Source organism: Lacerta agilis, chromosome 12 (genome assembly GCF_009819535.1).
Source record: "Lacerta agilis isolate rLacAgi1 chromosome 12, rLacAgi1.pri, whole genome shotgun sequence".
Taxonomy (NCBI): Eukaryota; Metazoa; Chordata; class Lepidosauria; order Squamata; family Lacertidae; genus Lacerta; species Lacerta agilis.
In genome coordinates this window covers 30,454,715-30,474,847 of record NC_046323.1, presented here as the reverse complement: position 1 = coordinate 30,474,847, position 20,133 = coordinate 30,454,715, and the positions used below count along the sequence as shown (strand labels likewise).

At 40.3% G+C, this 20,133-nt stretch overlaps 1 protein-coding gene across 1 annotated transcript in view; it reads left to right on the top strand.

Moving 5' to 3' along the window:
* The window catches only part of LOC117055974 (probable acyl-CoA dehydrogenase 6), a 61,280-nt gene that overhangs the window by 16,238 nt on the left and 24,909 nt on the right, over positions 1–20,133 (top strand). The gene's annotated exons all lie outside the window — the stretch shown is intronic.

Genomic DNA, 20,133 nt, shown 5'->3' with positions numbered 1-20,133 from the left:
CCTCCCCCAACAGTCAGTCAGTATTTTATGGTTACTGAACATGCCTAGGTTTGGTTTTTTTTTATTTAAGGGGTTTTGTACTTCTGAAAAACTTGGGGTTTCCCTGAGACTTGCTTATGCTTTCCGTGTGTTTGGCGCTGTTTTGTCTACATAGGGATTGGAGAATGTGATCACCGTGTCAACCCCATAAATCTGAGGATGGTTTCATAATAGGATTTACGGTTGCTGCACAGATCCATTACACAACACAGCATAGAAAAGGACAAGGACTGTGTAATGCACCATACCTATAAAACACATTCAAAGCCTACCCTCAAATAATTATGGGAATTGTAGTTCATGCATACCCCACAGACCTACAATTCCCAGTACCCTTAACAAACTACAGTTCCCAGGGTTCTTTGGGAGAAGAAACGTATTTTGAATGTGCTTTAAAGGTCTGGTGTATATACAGCCAAAGGTAGTTTCATTAGGGATAGGTCCAGGAGAACATGGGTTGTTGCCAAGTTACAGTACATTTTTTCACCTTAAGGTCAGGAGGACTGCTAACTTTGAAAAAGAGCCATTGGTTTGCTCTGCCTCAGATTTTAGTTTAGTTTTGTTTTGTTAAAAACAGACCTTTAAATTTGTGGCAGGACACCTTGTAAAATTTGGACTGAAGTGGACTATGCCAAGAATTCAAATCACTTGCCAGTTTTGTCCTAGGGTCTGCTGTCATATCTCTGTTAAAACACTCAAGTAGAAATTGAGAGAGAAATAACCTCTCGCTCTTACCTTGGGAAGATTTTTTAATCCTTAGTAGCTTCTGAAAGAGAACTAGAACTAGTCTAGTTGCTAATTTTTTTAGTAAACATACTTTGAATCATAGTCAGGGTTGAAAAGATACAGAATCCACGAAAAGCAAATGAAGCATAATTGCATGGTTCAGATGCAGTTCTGAGTAAGTTATATGTGAGCATTTGGGCATTCCTGTTTAAGAAATGCGCTTTTTCAAACCAAATTGCAGAGTTAAATGGAACAAAAGCTTGGTAATGTATCACTTATCTTGTTTTCTTTTTTCGTCTGCTGCTGCTTTTTTTGTTTTTTAATGCTCAGCTTTTAGCATAAATTGAACACGGGCTTCAAAATGCACTGCATATTTAAATTGCACAAGATTGGACTTCTTTTATTATCCTACAGTTTGGGTCACATCTCTAGCTGTGTGCTGGATGACATTTCACCACAAGAGAACTAGCAAGATGTGCAAGGCAAACGTTTTGAACATATTGCCAGATCTTGTTGTTGAGTTATGTCCCACTCAAGTGTGGGGTTTTCCTTGCAGAGTGGTGTGTTTGCATGTTTTAATATTGGCTGGAGGTAATGAGGACTTGGATTATTGCCTCCTAAATGCTCTAGAATTCAGCCTCCTTGATTTTGCTTCCCTATAAGAATGCATCTACCGTATTTTCCGGCGTATAAGACGACTGGGCGTATAAGACGACCCCCAACTTTTCCAGTTAAAATATAGAGTTTGATAAAAACCCGACCGCAGATTCTCCACCCGGCGTATAAGATGACCCCCGACTTTTGAGAAGATTTTCCTGGATTAAAAAGTAGTCTTATACGCCAGAATATACAGTATTTAAAAATAGCTCCCTTTGCAAATGTTTCGTAAGTCTCCAATGTGAATGTGTTCCTCAAGGTATAATATTGTCACCGTCTCATTGTGGAAACTTTGCTTCAACCGGGCTGGCTGGGAGGATGATTCTTTGATTTTATAAGAGAGAGAGACTATGGTAATTAACTATTTAATAGAGGGTAAGATAGTAAAGAAAATAAATACCAAACAATGCTATCCTTGAAGGCATTCTTTTCTTTATTGTTTATCTTGGATAGTTACAGCTTCAGGAAAGGCCCAGGAACCCAGACAAAGGAAAGAGTGTGTTTATGCATGCACACATATGCGTGTTCTCTCTCTCTCTCTCTCTCCCTGACGTTTGATCGTATCTCCATGATATATAACTAAAGCCAAAATTCTGTCGAAACAATGCCATTATTTTAATAGGGTTTGGCCCAGAATGAGGGAACGGTAGCCATAAACAGTTGCTCTGCTTCAGAAAACTGCTACACTGTGATGGGTTTGTTTGACAAATCCAATTAGTCCTGAGCTTCCACTTTATAAAAATGCTGACGGTGCAAGGAGAACATTAAAGATTAAGTTTAAAGGACAAATGAGATTACTGGTTAAAGAGAACTTGAAACCAGAAACTGGATCAAAGCAGTTCTCTAGACCGGCATACTTAGAGCAGTCTTGCATTCCCAATTTGGTCGATGATTTGACTTCTGTGAACATAGCCTTAGATATGAAAAGAGAACTGTTTGCTTCCCATCCGGTGCGCTACCACTGCTAATCTTTGAAGCCAAATTTACATGCCGCTAGCTGCAATCCGTATTGATCCTGGAGTTTCTTGACAAATACTACCGTTCGATGTGGTGTTTCCCTGCCACAAACCAGTTTCAATCCATTTTTAAAAAAACCAAAAAAACAAAAACAAATGCAGAATAATGTGAACATACCTTAACTGCTGTCGCACAGACGCAGATGACAGTTTGATGAATAGGAGTTCGAGGAGAGTTTCAGAGGCGGGGAGACCGAAAAGGTCATGGGGGTCGAGTGAAGACGTCCCTGTGCCCTTTCTAATGGGAACATCTCATTGCAAATGCAGCTTGAAAAGCAGCTTGGGGGGGGGGGAGATGACCTTGCTGTGTTTCTAACCACTAATGTGAACGTGCTCTTAACATGGCTGGTCTGAAGGTATTTAGGCTGCAGTCAGTTGGTATTGTGCTAGTTCTGATGTTGGAGCAGCTGCCTTTGAAAATAATTTCACTAGTTTTTGTATATGATTAAATGAAGTATTTTGAAATCCTGCATCACAAAGTGTCTAGATTTGGTGTGCCTCCTTCCATCTTAGTGTTCAATCGCCACATCTCCTTTCTTTTCTTTTCTTTGCTGGATTGGATTGTAAAACTTTGGGCAAGGCTTTTTGTTTTATGTTGTATAGCACTTTGTAGGTGTTTATGCAATTAAAAAAGGTAAAGGTAAAGGACCCCTGACAGTTAAGTCCAGTCGCAGACGACTCTGGGGTTGCAGCGCTCATCACGCTTTCTTGGCCAAGGGAGCTGGCTTTTGTCTGCAGACAGTTTTTCTGGGTCATGTGGCCAGCATGACTAGTAAGCAGCTTCTGGCAAAACCAGAGCAGCGCACGGAAACGCCATTTACCTTCCTGCCGGAGTGGTACCTATTTATCTACTTGAACTTTTTGACATGCTTTCAAACTGCTAGGTTGACAGGAGCTGGGACCGAGCAACGGGAGCTCACCCCGTCACAGGGATTTGAACCGCCAACCTTCTGATCGGCACGCCCAAGAGGCTCAGTGGTTTAGTATATAAATAATTATTATATTTAATTATAAATAATTTTAAAATGTTCAGGAAGGTGGTGTGCATGCTCCCCCCGCCCCCAGCTCCTCAGTTTAATCCCTACAATAACCACTTGAGGTATGTTAGGCTGGTAGGCAGTCACCGACCCAAGGTCACCCAGTGATCTTCATGACCAAGTAGGATTTGAACCCTGGTCTCCCAAGTCCCAGTCTGACACTCTAACATTTACACCCCATTCACACACTATTTCTGTCTAGCCACCTGTTCTACTTCAAAAGTAGGAAACATCTGCTTGATTGTTCCATTGTGAAGAATGAAATGTGTAATAGGAATAGAATGTTTCAACAGAAGTGGACAGCCGTGTTTGACTGTGATCAACTGAATTGTATTGGGTTTTTATTGTGAAGGTGTCATCAGCTTTTGTCTACATACGTAGTTGTAGCTTATTAGTTTGTCATTCCAGTACATTCCTTTATTAATAGTAAACTCTGGTACAAGTTTGGGGAAGTTAGTAAGCAGTTTTCATTATTGCCAGAGGAAAAGGGAAACCATAAATAATCAGCGAATCCTAAAAATGAATGACAGAAATGCTGTTTGAGAACATCTTCTGAATCATACTGCTAGGATTTGACTTTTATGCCTTTTATTTTAAGACCTCAACCACATATTTATACACTAATTACCTGGTACTAACCTGGAATGTATTTTACCTTTTTTAAGTTGATCATTTGTGTAGATTTATAAGCTGGTAAGTAATGCACAATGCAAGTGCCAGCATTCTGTTAAATAATCACTTCTTGTTTACAAAATTAAGTGTCAGAAAGTATTCCCCACCCCCACCAGTTTTTTGTTTTTTTTTAAGGAAACCAACCTTATGTTTACAAAAGCCATGCTTAAAGTTTGGAGCATGTGTTTTCAAAAACTTGCTCCAGAAATGTTTCCTCTTACCTTTGACTAATCAATTTGTAGGAAATCAACTACAACATATACAGTACTTAATGGCTCAATCTGGCAAAACATTCTTCATTTTAAGGATTGGATAGACCAAGGACACACAATTTCTTAAGATCAAGCAGTAATCTACTGAATCAGACATACCTTCCATCTTTCCAAATAAGACCCAGAAGAGAATAACTTTTAACAAAATATGGAATTCCTTGTCTTAAAATTCCATTCAAAAATCTCTTGTTACAGAATGCTCAGAGAAAGTTGGTTTTAAAAATGTATACAATTATATCTAAATTTAAAAGAACAATGGCAAGCAAAATGCAGAAAAAATGGGATTTTTTTGGAAAAAAGTTTATTGCAAATTTGTAAAGAAAAAAGGGGGGAAATAGGGGAGAGGGAGGGGTAATTCTGTTACCTTGTGTTAATAGTATAATAAATATCACCAAATCCATCTTAATTTACACATACAAATCCATATATGCCATCCAAATGTTTGAAAATGGGGGGAAAGTTCTTATGAAACAAAATCTGATAATGCAACGGAGTGATTGGAATGGCTGTTCAAAAATACACGTGCTCCATTAATCCATGCTAACTTAAAGGAAAATTTATTTGGAACAATTTATCCATGTTAGCTTGTTTCATATTGACTGAGCAAAATATATAATCAAAACATGTTCTCTTTGAGGTGAAAGAGAAGCGGAGTCAATTTCAAACTTATTTGTACAGTACTAAATAAAAACCTTTTGGATTAAAGAACTAAATGTAGTACAAGAAATGACAGGATATGTGTTATCTAGAAACTGAAAACATTTCTCTTCTGTATGATACAACCAGAAGCACAAATCTCCAACTGAAGGCAATTTTTCTATACTTTGTAATGGAAGGGTAAAGATCCCAACAAACGACACTTGCATTATTTACTTGTATGGCACTAATTTTTTTTTTTTTTTGCAAGTATTTTTTATTTTCCATCAGCAAACAAAATACATATACATTCATCAAATAAAGTTTCACAATTGTTACACAAACTCCGCCGAGCTTTCCTGACTTCCCTCCTTCTCTTCTCTGGTTTTTTTATTGTTATAGCTATTCCCTCGCTTTCTCTTCATTCCCACATGTTTTGTTGTCATATTGTTATCATTTTTTGTTATACATTTCTGTCCTGTTACAAGAAGTTCGTCAATCCTGTAAGTGTTTACATATCTTTACAATCTTTTACATAATCCAGAAATTTACCCCATTCCAATTGAAACCTTTGGTCACTTTGCTCTCTTATTTTCCCCGTCAATTTTGCCAATTCAGAATATTCCATTAATTTCCTTTTCCATTCATTTACCGTTGGTACCTCTTTTAATTTCCAATTTTGCGCTATTAATATCCTCGCTGCTGTGGTGGCATATAAGAAGAATCTTTGATCTTTTTTTTCGATTTCTTCTCCAACTAAACCAATCAGGAAGGCTTCTGGTTTTTTCGTAAACGTATATTTAAAAATTTTTTTTAATTCATTATAAATTGCTTCCCAATAAGGTTTTATTTTTTCACATGTCCACCACATATGGAAAAACTCACCATCTTTCACTTCGCATCTCCAACATTTCTTATCATATTTCTTATATATTTTTGCTAATTTTACTGGGGTTAAGTACCATCGGTACATCATTTTCATAATGTTTTCCTTTAAGATTATACAGGCAGTAAATTTCATATGATCTTTCCATAGTTTTTCCCACATTTCGATTTGGATATTGTGCCCGACATCTATCGCCCATTTTATCATAACATCTTTAATCTCTTCGTCTTTCGTATGCCATTCTAATAAATAATTATACATCTTGGATAATATTTTCTCATCACTTTCTAAAATTTCCACTTGAAATTTCGATTTCTTATTATCAAAATTACGTTTTCTTTTGTCTTCATTAAATAGACCACACACCTGGTGATATTGGATCCACCCAGTCAATTTATCTGCCACCTGATCATAAGTTTTAATTTTCCAATCTTTCTCTGATTCAATCAACAAATCCTCATATGTTAGCCAATTTTCTTCCTCTGTATTAATTTTCTTTATTGTTAATATCTCCGTGGGTGATAACCACCTAGGTGTCCTTCTTTCTACCAGTTCTTTATGTCTTTGCCACACCTCGTACAGGGGCTTTCTAAATACATGTGTCAAAAATTCCCTATGTACTTTCACCTTGTCCTGCCAAAGGTATGCATGCCATCCGTACCTGTTGTTAAAGCCTTCCAAGTCCAATATCTCTCTATCCTTTAAAGTTATCCACTCTTTCAACCACGTCATACATGCTGCTTCGTAATAAATTTTTAAATCTGGCAATCCAAATCCTCCTCTCTCTTTTTTGTCTATTAATAATTTATGTTTGATTCTTGGACGTTTGCCTTGCCAGATGAATTTTGACAGATTTCTCTGCCATTCCTTTAGCTGACTTGTACCTTTTATCACAGGTAACATTTGAAAAAGAAATAGGACTTTCGGCAGGACACTCATTTTCACACTTGCAATCCTTCCCCACAGAGATAAATTTAGTTTATTCCAAATTTCTAAATCTTTTTTGATTTCTTTCCATGTCGGATCATAATTATCACTAAACAGATTAATATTTTTAGGTGACAGCCAAATTCCTAAATATTTAACCTTTTTTACCACCATAATGCCATACTTTTCCTGTAATTCCTCAATTTCGTTCTTATTTAAATTTTTTTTTTTTTATAAGAATTTATTGACATTTTTACTTATAACAACATACAACCTTCACCACACCTACATTTATACACAAACAAAACAAATACAATTACACATACAAAGATTGCCATGATTTTTCTTCTTAATTGAACATCTGCAAAAAAAAAATTTCTTTTTCCAATCTTGACAGTTGACTTCCCCTGCCTTTTCACCTTCGAGTTTATATCCATAATCTACTTCATAACCTCTTCATTTTTAAAAAAAATTAAACTTAACTATATATATAAAGTAACGCATTCATCTTAATCTTCATCTTAGTCTTAATCATCTTAATCTATAAACTTAAACCACTTAAAATGACTTCATTTATACTACATCCTCATAAATCCTCACAAATCATCCTCATCAGATCTATCTCTTCTATCCTTTGAACTGCTGCTAATAACATGGAAACTTGAAATATCTCTTTTCATATTCAACCAAATAATAAAACAAACTATTGTTGACAGTGTTCACCCTCCGATTTCAAAATACCATAACAGATTGCTTTAGCTTTTACTTAGTGCTTCACCCCACACCCCCTCTGTCCATTCTTCTTCTCCTGATGGCATCAGCACTGAACTTCCATGCAACTTCCCTCTCCCAACGTCCACAAATCCAGGCACAGTCCAACACTCTCCTTGCCACGAGCTCCGAGGTATCCAACTCTCCCTCTCTCAGCTTCTCCGGTTCTTTGTAACATTCCTTTTCTTCTTGTAAATACCTTAATTCTCTGTCCCTGGCCCCCGAGCTCACACCTCGGGGACTGGATATAGCAGATCTTGACATCGCCTTGGGGCTGCCACCCCCAACAAGCGAATTTCTTCTCCGAAGTAGCTCATTCATTTCTTCCCATCTTTCCATCCATCCTCTCAGCTCTTTGACAAGATTTCCTTCCAAAGTGTCAAAAGTTTTGTTAGCCTCCTCTGTGGGCAGTTGGTTCCATTTCAGACCCCCACACAAGACTTTAACTTTTCTGTAAATTAGTTCCACCTTCAATGCAGTGAGCCTTTGTTCATCTGTTAGTCCAGAGTTCAATACCAGTTCAAGGACAAAACCCAGCATACTGGCAGAGGAGGAGGAAGTGGGTGTCATATTTCTTCTCCTGTCTCTTTGTTCGTCGCCATTTTCCTGAGCTGGAGCGCAAACACCGCAACTTTAAATAGAGATATTTTCCGCTAGTTAGCTTCCCAAGGAAAAAGTTTGCCAGTCTCATGTGTCGATTTTAAATACTTTATAACCAGTTCTTTGGCAGCAATCCCTGATATTGGTTAGTTCTTAGGCTCGAAGGGAGGGAGGCAGGCTGCCATTCTCCTTCCCCCCGGATCGTTCCAAAAACACGATTTCTGCCAAGATTATTTACTCACGACCACCGGGTTCCTTTAGCTCCGTTCTTCACAGGTAGAACTTGGACGCTCACCGCGGGCTTTGCCGCCGCATTTGCATCCCGGTTGGGGCATATCCCCGTAAGCCCGGCTCCGTTGTCCCTTCACCCCCACTCCCCCTTTACAGGGGGGTAGGGGAAGGGTTCGGAGCCTCCACGGGCACAGCCGGGGAGCCCAGGGTGCGGGACGCTCTTCCCGCACCCCAACCGGAGCCGCGCGCTGCGGTAGCGCGGCTCCTAACCCCCGGGATGGATCGGGCGCCTCGCAGCCGAAGCAGCCCCGACCACCCGCTATGGCGTCGCCAGCCGGAAGTCTCCTTATTTAAATTTTTGACCAGTATTTTTGTTTTTTCTTTATTTAGCCTAAAACCTGCTAGTTTCCCAAACTCCTCTATTACTTTCAACATTTCTCCCAGACTCTGCATCGGTTCCTCCAACGTCATAACTAAATCATCCGCGAAGGCCTTTATTTTGAATTCTTTTTTGCCAATCTTAATTCCTTTAATGTCTTTTGTGTCTCTTAGTTTATTTGCTAAGACTTCTAGCACAACAATAAAAAGAAGCGGCGATATTGGGCATCCCTGCCTTGTTCCTTTTGTAATTGTAAATTCATCTGTTAATGTAGTATTGACCACTAATTTTGCCACTTGTTCCTTGTAAATAGCCATAATCCCATTTAAGAATTTTGTTCCCACCTCCAACTTTTCTAGAACCTTCATCATGAATTGCCACGATACATTGTCGAAAGCCTTTTCGGCATCTATAAAGATTAAGGCTGCTTTTTTCTGTATTTTCAAATCCAAATACTCAATTAGATCTACAATTGTTCTGATATTGTTTTTCATCTGCCTACCTGGAAGGAACCCTGCTTGGTCTTTATGAATTATTTTATTTAAAACTTTTTTCAATCTGTCCGCCAATATATTTGTAAACAATTTATAATCTAAATTCAATAATGAAATCGGCCGATAATTTTTGACATTTAATGGGTCTGTGCCTTGTTTAGGGATTAACGAGATAAAGGCCTCTTTCCATGAGTTTGGGACTTTCCCATTGGTCAAGATCCCATTCATCACCTCCAACAACCTTGGTACTAACTGAAATGCCAATTCCTTATAATATCTCGTCGATAAGCCATCGGGGCCTGGGGCTTTCCCTCCTTTCAATTTTTGTATTGCGCATTTGAGTTCTTCTTCTGTTATCAATGCATTTAATTGTTCTTGATCCTCTTTTGATATTTTTTTTGGTTTATTCTTTTCTAAATAGTAATCCATCTCTTCTTCCTTCTCTTGTTCTTTCTGATAAAGATTTTTGTAAAATTCCTGAAATATATTTTTAATTTCTTTTGGGTTCTCAATTATTTCCTCATTCCTTTTGATTTTATTTATTATACTCTGTTCTTGTCTTTTTTTCAATTGCCACGCCAATACTTTCCCCGTTTTGTTGGCATGCTCAAAATTCTTTTGTCTTAACCATTTTAATTTCCACTCAATTTCCTGATTGATTAATATTTCAAATTGGTTTTTCAGCCCCTTAATATTTTGCTTCAGATCTTGATTTCCTGGTTTTAGAGTTAATTGCCTTTCTTTATCTTCCAATTCTTTTAAGATTTCTTCTTTCTTCTTCTCTCTTTCTTTCCTTTTACCAATGTCTTGGGAGATCATGAAGCCTCTTATCACCGCCTTGCTGGCATCCCACACCATGTTCAGGTCTGTTCCTTTATTCATATTCAATTCAAAATAATCATTTAATACCTTCTTTGCTTTTTCTACTTTGCTATCATTAAATAAACTCTCATTCATTCTCCACCTGGTTTTAGTGCTTTCTCCCTTTAATTCCATATATACCGCATTGTGGTCAGATAATATTCTCGGCTGGATCTCTATTTTGTTCACCTTAAAATACAATCCTTTAGTAACCCAGATGTGGTCTATTCTCCCTGAACTTTTGTTGGGCTCCGAAAAATAGGTATATTGTCTTGTTATAGGGTGCTTGGCTCTCCATGCATCTATCAAATTTAGGTTCTCTGTTAGCGTAAAGAAAGTCTTTGGCAATTTACCTTCTGAGCCTGAGCTTCTTGAGGATCTGTCCAATGCCGGGTTTACAACCCCATTCATATCACCCATTAGGATTTGTTTTTGATCCGCAAATTCAAGCAATGTTTCCTCCAACTTTTTATAAAATTTAGCTTTTTTATTATTCGGGGCATATATCCCCACCAATTGTATTTTCTCACCTTGCCATGTTATTTGTACAATTACCACTCTCCCTTCTTCATCTTTATACACCAGCTTAGGTTCTAACTTTTGTTTTATATAAAAAACCACCCCTCGCTTTTTCTTTTTATCTGCCGACACAAAATCCAAACCCAACCTTTTATTTATTAATATTCTTCTGTGTTTTTTGGCAATGTGGGTTTCTTGTAAACATATGACATCTAGTTTTTGTTTGTTCAAAACATGTTCAACTTTATTTCTCTTACATTTATTGTTTAAACCATTTATATTGCAGGATTGGAGTTTTAAAATCATATTTCGTTTCCGATTCTGATGTCTTATAAATTCTTTCTATTAAATCTTTCTACAAATTGGTGCTCTCGCTGTCTTCTTTCTCCCGTTCCTCTTCCTCTTCTCCCTCTTCACTTTCCTGGTCACTTCTTTCTCTCCCTTCTTCTTCTTCGTCCTCTTCTTCCTCTTCCTCTGCCCCTCCTACTGCTCCTTCCTCCTTCTTCCTTTCTGCTATTTCTCTTACTTTCTTTCCCTTCTTCTCCTCCTCCAGTCCTAGCTCCTTCGGGTATCTCCTGGTGAACTTCTTTAATTCTTGTACATTCTTAATCTTATATCTTTTGCCTTTAAAGTAGAACGTCAATCCCTCGGGGAATTCCCATCGAAAGCTTATCCCTTTCTTCCTTAGGGTTTCTGCCAACGCATGATAAGGCCCTCTCTTCTGTAAAAATCTCACAGGAATTTCTTTATATATGCTAATTTCTCTGCCTCCTATTATCAATTTTCGAGAGTGGCTTAATCTCAGAATCTCATTTCTGATATCTAATGAATTAAACATTACCAAGCAATCTCCTGGTAATTTTTTCGCTCTGGCCTTTATAGATTTTACCCCTATTCTGAAAGCGTTCAGAATAGAATATTCCACCACTTCTTGTTTCGTGTCCAGCCATCTAGCTAATTCAGCCACTAATTTTTGTCTTATATTCTCGTTGGCTTCCACCGGAATCCCGCGGAATTTGAGATTTAATTGTTTTTGCCTGAGTTCTAACATAGCTAAATTGTCCAGCATTTCTTCTTGGACCCTGTTTAGATCTCCAATTTCTTCTTTTATCTTCTCCGTGTCCTTCTTCGTTTGATTAACTTCCTTCTGAACTTTCTTTACTGAGTTTTCTATTGTTTTAGATTTGGTAGTCAAATCTTTTAATTGTTCTGTCAGCTCTCCTACTACTTTCTCAAATTTCTCATCCATTGACTCCTTCAGGTCTGTAATTTTTTTTTCAATATTCTGCTCGCTTTGTCTTATTTCTTTCTTTATTTCTGATAATAGACCTTCCCATTCTTTCCCTTCCTCTTGCTTTGAGGGCCTTCTATCCCCTGGTGTTGCACTCCCTTTATTCCCCTTCATTTCTACTTCAGAATTTACCTTCTATTATATTTTTCCAACCACTAGGGGACCCAGGTCTCTCCTAAATTACAATCTTTTACCCTACAGACCAATTCCTGCCTATAGGTGGCGCCTAATAGTCTGTGGAGAGCGTCTATTTTTTACTCAGTTCAATAATCCTGTCTTCCTACTTTCGCTTTCTTTGTTCACCGGAGTCCCGGAGTTGCTTTCACTTTCTTTGTAGCGGCTCCATTTCTTCTCTTGTTATTTTGTAGACTGAATATAGGCAACAGTTACTCTTTCAGTCAGCGATCAGTATCGGAAAAAGTCTAGAAAAAGTCTGGAAAGTGAAACGACTAAAAGTCACACCTGAAAAGCAAGCCCCTTCCCTCCCCTTCCCTCCCTTCCAAAACACCCCCGAAACCCAAAAGCTCAGTCCGGCGGCTGTAATAATTGTCTGGTTTCCCGCGACGAGCGTTTTGACTCTCAGTCTCTGCTCAATCGATGTTTGTAATCCAAGGGATCGTTACCCCTTAAGCCAGGAAACCAAAAGATAATTTGTAATCCACGGGGGTCGATACCCCTTACTTCAATCCGCCGCCTGCCGATCTGATCCTCTTGCGCTCGGAGGGAGGGGGGCTTCAAGGGTTTCAATGTAACAGCTTTACGGATCTCTCCAAACCCCAGTGCTTTTCAGCTTCTCAAAACAACCCTTTTCCCCACCGTGTCATGCAAAACCCCCTTCTCCTTTCTCCTTTCTCCTCTCCTTTCACTTCTCTCTGTTCTGGGTCTGCCGACACGATGGTGAGCCGATCTAAAAGTCTCTTAAAGGATTTTCAAAAGTCACTTTTCCTTCTATTCTGCCCCCGCAAGATCCCTTGGGTTTCAGATACACTCTAGTTCTTCTTCTTCTTTATGTTAATAAAGTCCTTTAAACCACCCGTAGGTTTTACTTCCCGGGTAGTCAGTCAAAACGGGTTTTACTCACTTTACAGGAACGCTGTTTTTTTGTTCGTCTTGCACAGTCATGCCCAGCGCCATCTTTTCGCCAGAGTAGAGACGGACTCCCTTTTTGCGTCTCTTACTCCCGTCCAAATCTGTACAGTTGCCAATTCTTAAATTATAGGCAGCTCGATCTTTCCTGCTGCTCCCGTTTTTTATCTTCTTTCCCTTTTGTCTTGGAAGCGGGCTGCTTTTATCCGGATCTCGAGGCTTTGCGCCGCTGGGGGGGTGCGATGTCCCCTACTTGCGTCCGCTTTTCACCCCTTATTCCTGAAGTTCATGCTCAAACCTCAGGTCAGGAGTGCAGCAAATGACGCTGCCGGGTACACTGAGCTTCAAGGTAACCCCCCTTGAAGCGACGGGTCCGCTTAGCCTTTGCGCGACCCCTTTTTCCCCCAGGTACGCCTGGAACTCCCAAGAGGGATATTCCACGATCCTGCGATGGCTGCAGCTCCACCGGAAGTCCTGTATGGCACTAATTTTATTATCAGTGTCGGATACTGTTTCCTGTTTGTTTTATATACGGGCTTTCATTGTTTTATTTTTGTTACTGTTATCTTTGGATTTTTTGTGGGGGGGGGAAGGATGTAAAAAAGTTTGTACAAACAAGAAGTTAAAATACAAAAGTGTATGATTTAAAGTAGAGTCCTTGGGAAGTTGGTACTCTCTCTATAACCTCTTTTATAATACGTTTTGAAGAGTGAAATTATTTTGTTTACAGCAGTTTTCTACCAAGTGTACTGTAAATCACTTTGAGATGCCCCATATAGGAAACATTTCATAAATGAAATAAATAATAATGTGCGTATCAGATACATGCATTAACACCTAACCTTTTTCCTAAAGAGAAGAAAACCTAGCTATCATTCCATCCTGTCCATTAAAGAGTTCTGTGCAACTCTGAGGTTAAAATCTTGCAGCTCAAGCAAGGGCTGTTCATGATTACTTAAATGCCTTCAAGTGTTCATTTTCAAACAATTGAATGCAACAAACAAGAAGTCAGGGCTAGACCTGGATGAGTTGCTGATGGCTGGTGCCAGACCAGCTTTCTCCCCCTTAATTTTCTTCTTCTCTTTTTCTGTTTTGGGTCCCCTATACCTCTTTCTTCTCTTACTCTGTTTTTTGACGTTGCTGGTGGTGTTGCCAAGGATCCCAACCAGCTGTGTTAGCATAAGGTCTGGCACAGCTACTGCCATTTGCACTGGGCTGTAGGATTGCTGTGCAAGACGAGAATATTGCCAACCTGTTGGCGTCCAATATCTAGGCCTCCATTTATTAATGTTTGTCTCCTGAATATTTTAAACGAAGTGCAGATTCGTTAGGAAGGAATGCATAAATAAACGTTGAGGCAAATTAAATCAAGTGTCCGTGCAATCTCCAGAGTACACAGCAATGCTAGAAAAGGCTGTTCTCATTAACATTTTTTAATGGCAGCATGGCATGAAGCGACACAAGCTTCTAATTAGGGGAATGATGTAGGCAACACTCTAGGTTGGTAGAGGTATGGCTAAAAAAAGAGTTCCCACGGTAATTGTGCTTACTGGTAACCTGAATATTCAGAAGTGGGGGGGGGGGAATGGCACAACCCCAGTGAGTCTGTAGCTCAGAGCATGGGCTTTGCAAGCCAAAGGTCCCAGGTGAAATCTTGGGGTCTGCAAGCAGCGTTGGAAAGACCCGTGTCTGAAGCCTTGGAGACCTGCTGCCAGCCATTGTAGAACAGTGCAGACGTAGGTCGTGTGACTTGGTATAAGGCTGCAATCTCATATGCCCTTAAAGATAAAGGAACCCCTGACCATTAGGTCCAGTCATGTCTGACTCTGGGGTTGCGGCGCTCATCTCGCGTTACTGGCCGAGGGAGCCGGCGTACAGCTTCTGGGTCATCTGGCCAGCATGACTAAGCCGCTTCTGGTGAACCAGAGCAGCTCATGGAAACGCTGTTTACCTTCCCGCTGGAGTGGTACCTATTTATCTACTTGCACTTTGACATGCTTTTGAACTGCTAGGTGGGCAGGAGCTGGGACTGAGCAACGGGAGCTCACCCCGTCGCAGGGATTCGAACCGCCGACCTTCTGATCAGCAAGCCCTAGGCTCTGTGGTTTAACCCACAGCGCCACCTGCGTCCCTTACCTGGGAGTATATGCCCTTACCTGGGAGTAAATTGTCTTAATCTCAGTGCAACTGACTCCTGAGTAGGCAGGCACAGAATTGTTTACATGCTGCTTTTTTGGGGGTGAGGGGAGCATTTTAAAAATGCAACTGCAGAGGATGGGAAGACATCCCATGGGCAAAATGTAAACATGGCAGATTGGCTAGCGTGTTAAAAGGAGCATCCAGCCTCTGTTAACAGAGCTTCAGTATATGCACTCCTAGGATTGCTCTGCCCTTTTCCTGGTGGCACATTTACCTTGGGGAGCCATTTCACCTTGCTTGTCAACGTAGCAGCGACTTCAGATTGGCAGATTCATTGCCTGCTGTTTTGCAGGTGCCCCTTTCCAAAGGGGAAGCTCCGGCAAGCTCTGAATTCTAAGTGCGAGTTTCAAAGACCTTTCTTGTGACCCAAGCAGAGACAATCATATAAAAGTGTCTAATGGCAGGGACTGTGAAGATCCCTGTGGAAATCAGGGGCAATCGTATCGTTCCCATACCTGCAGAATCTTAATAGCCGATCTCAGGCGGTGCTGCGCTGAATACTTTCCATGTGTGTGAAAGGTGAATCCTTAACCTCAATAGATATACAAGGAAACTTTTTAAAAAATGCTATGTCCAGCCTTGGGTTTTTTTTTTTTTTTTGCCCCTTGATGCAGGAAATTGACCTCTGCTATTCAAAAAGCTAATTGCTGTCCTTGGGAAGGGATAAGGTATGTCAGTATCTCTGTGGATACTTGCAGAAAATCCTTTCGCCCTGGGGAGGAAACGGCACAGCTGGAGCATGAAATGTACATTTTCTAATCGTTCTGGGAAGATCGCTTTGTTGTTTTCCCAGCTCAAACTCAGCTAAGGCTGAGGATGGATGGAGATGGAGGAATTGTTAGCAAGAGTGAGAGATGGGCACTGCGGTCGCTTAGGAGAATGGGGCAGTGAGGCCTTCCAGCAGGGATGGGCAACCCGTGGCCCTGTACATGTTGGTGGACTCCCACCTGTCACACTGCTTGGGGATCATGGGCAGTGCTTTAAAAAAGAGAGAGAGAGAAGACCTTGGAAGCTGAATTGTTGGAAGATTGTGGACAAAAGAGCGTACTTCACACAACGCATAGCTGAACTGTGGAATTGGCCCCTACAAGAGGCAGCGGTGGCTACCAACTTGGAGAGCTTTAATAGAGTATTAGACAAATTCATGGAGTAAAAGTATGGTTTTGAATGCCAGTTTCTGGAAACTGCAGGAGGGACGAGTGCTGTCGTGCTAGCCTGCTTCCCATAGGCATCTGGGGGACCACTGTGAGAACAAGATGCTGGACTAGATGGGCTACTGCAACTGAACCAGCAGTCCCTTCTTACGTTCTTTAGATGCTTCCACTTGCTTTCTCTCAAACTTCACGGGATACGTCTGTCCATAAAAATTCATAGTTCCAAGATGGTGGGTGGTAGGGAGAAACCATATAACCTTTGTGTGGTGCTTAGGATGTCATAACGGTCTGCATAGTTCTTAGGAAATGCAGTTCCCCCTTCCCCACTATTCACTCTCTATCAGCTATTTAAGGCAAAAGATGCAAAGTTCAGCTGTCGTGTTCATTGGACATTGATTATTTAAAAGGTCAAAATGATGCTCTTGATGGTAATTAATCTGTGTTAAGGCCAGGGTTCTTTTTTGTCATCTAGGAGCAGAAAAACACCTTTCTCGATAGTGGCAGGTTGAATTTTTAATGAACATGGCCTTTGTGCCACGATCGTTAGTCATTTGTGATATAATTTGATTTGCAATTAATTACAATAATGTGTTTTCCATTAATCAGCCATGCCTCCTTAGGCAAGCAACAGCAAGTTTAGTCTAGGAATGTTTCTCGGAGCATTTAATCTGTGAGCAAGTGCAGCTCCTGGAACGTAGGGAAAGATGACACTCACTTTTGGTTGTGTAAGTTTCTCATTTCTTCACATTTCCACAGCAAATTTTGATTTATTTAAGTCCTCATGAAACTTCATCAGCATTTTAGTGTGATTTTTCTCCCAATACAAAACATTTGGGTACGCCGTTTTGACTGATAATATGCATTTTTGCTAGGAAATGCCCCTAAAATAATGCATTTTTGTATGTTCTGTTCAATAATATAAGCATTTTTGTTCATAGTTCCCCTTATATGTGCATTTTTGGTTGGAGAACTGCATTGCAAAATTTGGAGAAGTGCAAATTTTGAGGAGTACCTGTGTTTCAGTGGTTGAGGCAGTTTCTCATTAAATGCAAGCAAAATTGAATTGCTCCTTAAAACCAAAGGGCAAAGACGCACAAGGTATAACACTATGGACTCTCCTCGGGGCATCTCGTGAGCCTGGAAATGGGAAGAGCGAAAAATTTAATCAAAGAAAGAATCATCGACACTGAATACCAAAACGACCTCAACCAACTTTCAGCAATCTGCAGGCCTCTTTATGATCATCAAAGGCTCCACTTAGCAAATTACCTCAAGTCATTAGATAACCCTAAACATCGCTGGGCATTTTCCAGGGCCTGTCTTAACGCTGTTTCCTCAGCTCTTTTAGTGGGCAGATACAACAAGACCCCGATTGACCAAAGACTATGCCCTTGTGATGGCAATGAGATCGAATCCACTGGGCACGTCCTTTTATATTGCCCACTGTATCGCGACTCAAGGAAAGAACTGATCATACCGCTTTTGGTGAAACAGCCCGGTTGATCAGAGAAAGCCTACACCAGATACCTTTTAGCTGACAAAGACATAGAGACCACTAGGATTGTTGCAAAATTTTGCTACATAGCGACAAGAATAAGACGCACTGTGATGACAGCAAATACCAGTGACTGATACCCTAGTAGTCAAACTACCGTAGGACTATTGCAGGAATGTCGACAGGTGGTTAAGATCCATCTATAAAAATTCTATAAAACTTTTAAAAATCTGCAAAATTTTAATTGTAATTTTATTAAGTAGATACCAATTCTGTGAATTGGACTGTACAATTTTCTTGCTGGTCTCTGACCATATTAGAGATTTATTTATTTATTTAAGGTATAACACTTGTGATGACTTCAGCGTAGAGTCCCAAGTGACAGCCCCACAGCCACAAAGGCTGACTAAACTGAAGCCAATTGTACTGCATCACCAACTGTACACAGTATTCCATGCGTAGTTGCATCATAGATTTGTATAAAGGTGTTGTGATACCATATATACTTGAGTATAAGCCTAGTTTTTCAGCACATTTTTTGTGCTGAAAAAGCTGCCCTCGGCTTATACTCGAGTGAGGCATGTGGTGGGGGTGGCGAGAAAGAAGCCCTTTCTCTCCGCTCGTGCCGCCACCCGCTCTCCCCAGTCAACCACTCCTTAAGTGTACAAGAACGGCGGTTCTTTACTCTCCCCAGGCAGTTTGTTCCATTCCTGAACTGCTTGCATAAATGCAAACTTGGCAAAGGAAGAAGAGGAAGGAGCAGCCCAAAGGGCTGCTTTCGGGCTGCTCGTTCCTCCTCCTCCTCCACAGCGGCAAAGGTGAACCGGCTTATACTCGAGTCAATAAGCTTTCCCAGGTTTTTGTAGGAAAATTAGGTGCCTCGGTTTATATTCGGGTCGGCTTATACTCGGGTATATACGGTATTTGTGGTCTTATTTTCTTTTCTTTTCTCTTCTCAATGTTCCTCAAGATGGAAGTAGCCTTTTTCACAGCACCAGTACAGAGACATCTCATTCAATGCCCAGATCCCATTCCTGGCCTGCTGCTGCCAACACAAACACCATCAGCATTACAAGTGAAGCTAGGAATTTTTTTTTTATCCCACTTCACACTTGCTTTGGTTGAACTGTTTCCCCCTTTTTTGATCCCCATTCTGCCGTTTTGGAGAGATACCTCTGGGGCTCTTTGCTGTCCCTCTTTTGTTTTTACCACCCTAAATTAATTGGAGTCATCAGCAAACGTGGCCTGCTCAGTGCTCATCGCTGTCTTGTCACAATACATAACTTTGCGGGACCCCACTTTTTACATGCCTCCATTATGGGAACTATTCATTTATTATGTTCTCTGTTTCATATTCTTTAACCATAAACTTTTAACTTTCATATTCTATATCCATAAGAGCATCTTGCTTCTTATCCTATGATTACTAAGTTAGCTTAGGAGTCTTCGGTGAGGGACTGTAGCATGAATCTGCTGCAGCTTGGTAAGTTTGGTTTGCTTGTTTATTTAGGTTATTAGTTTGCTGCTCTCAGTTTTTAAAATTGTTCATCTCATAATAAGGCATGGATTAAGGCACAAATGTCAAAGTCTACTTTTTGAGGGCAGAGCTGCATTTTAGGTCACGCGTTTCATCTTCCACGACCTTGTTAAAATTTTGTTTTGCAGAGGAAGCAGTTTTCCACACGTTGAGAAAAGGAGAGAATCAGAACACTAATCTCTGCTGCATATTAAGGAAAACAGAGCCTTGGAAACACTGATTAAAAATCAAGGCACGTTGCCAAAAAACCTGGCTGTTCTTTTTCTCAACAAGCTCAGTTCTTAAAAAAAATTAAATAGTTATACATTAATTCTGGTTTCCAAGGTTTTTTAAAAAGCATTATATTTTGGTTCTGTCCCCCACCTTTTCTTTCTCTACCTTCTTTCCTCTGCCCTCACCACAAAACTAATGGCCTGCCATCCTTTTCTACCCTCCCCCTTTTCCTGCTGTAGGGAGGAATAGAGTCGTAGGTTGGGAAAAAGAATCCTGGGAACTGTAGTTTACCCTTCAAAGAGCTACAATTCCCAGCACCCTTGACAAAATAGAGATCCCCGAATTCTTTTTCCCAGGGTTGGCTTCAAATGTATGGCACAAATGCAGCTTACCTTTGGATGGAAAAGCTGGTGCTGATTGTAAATGTATCTCAGC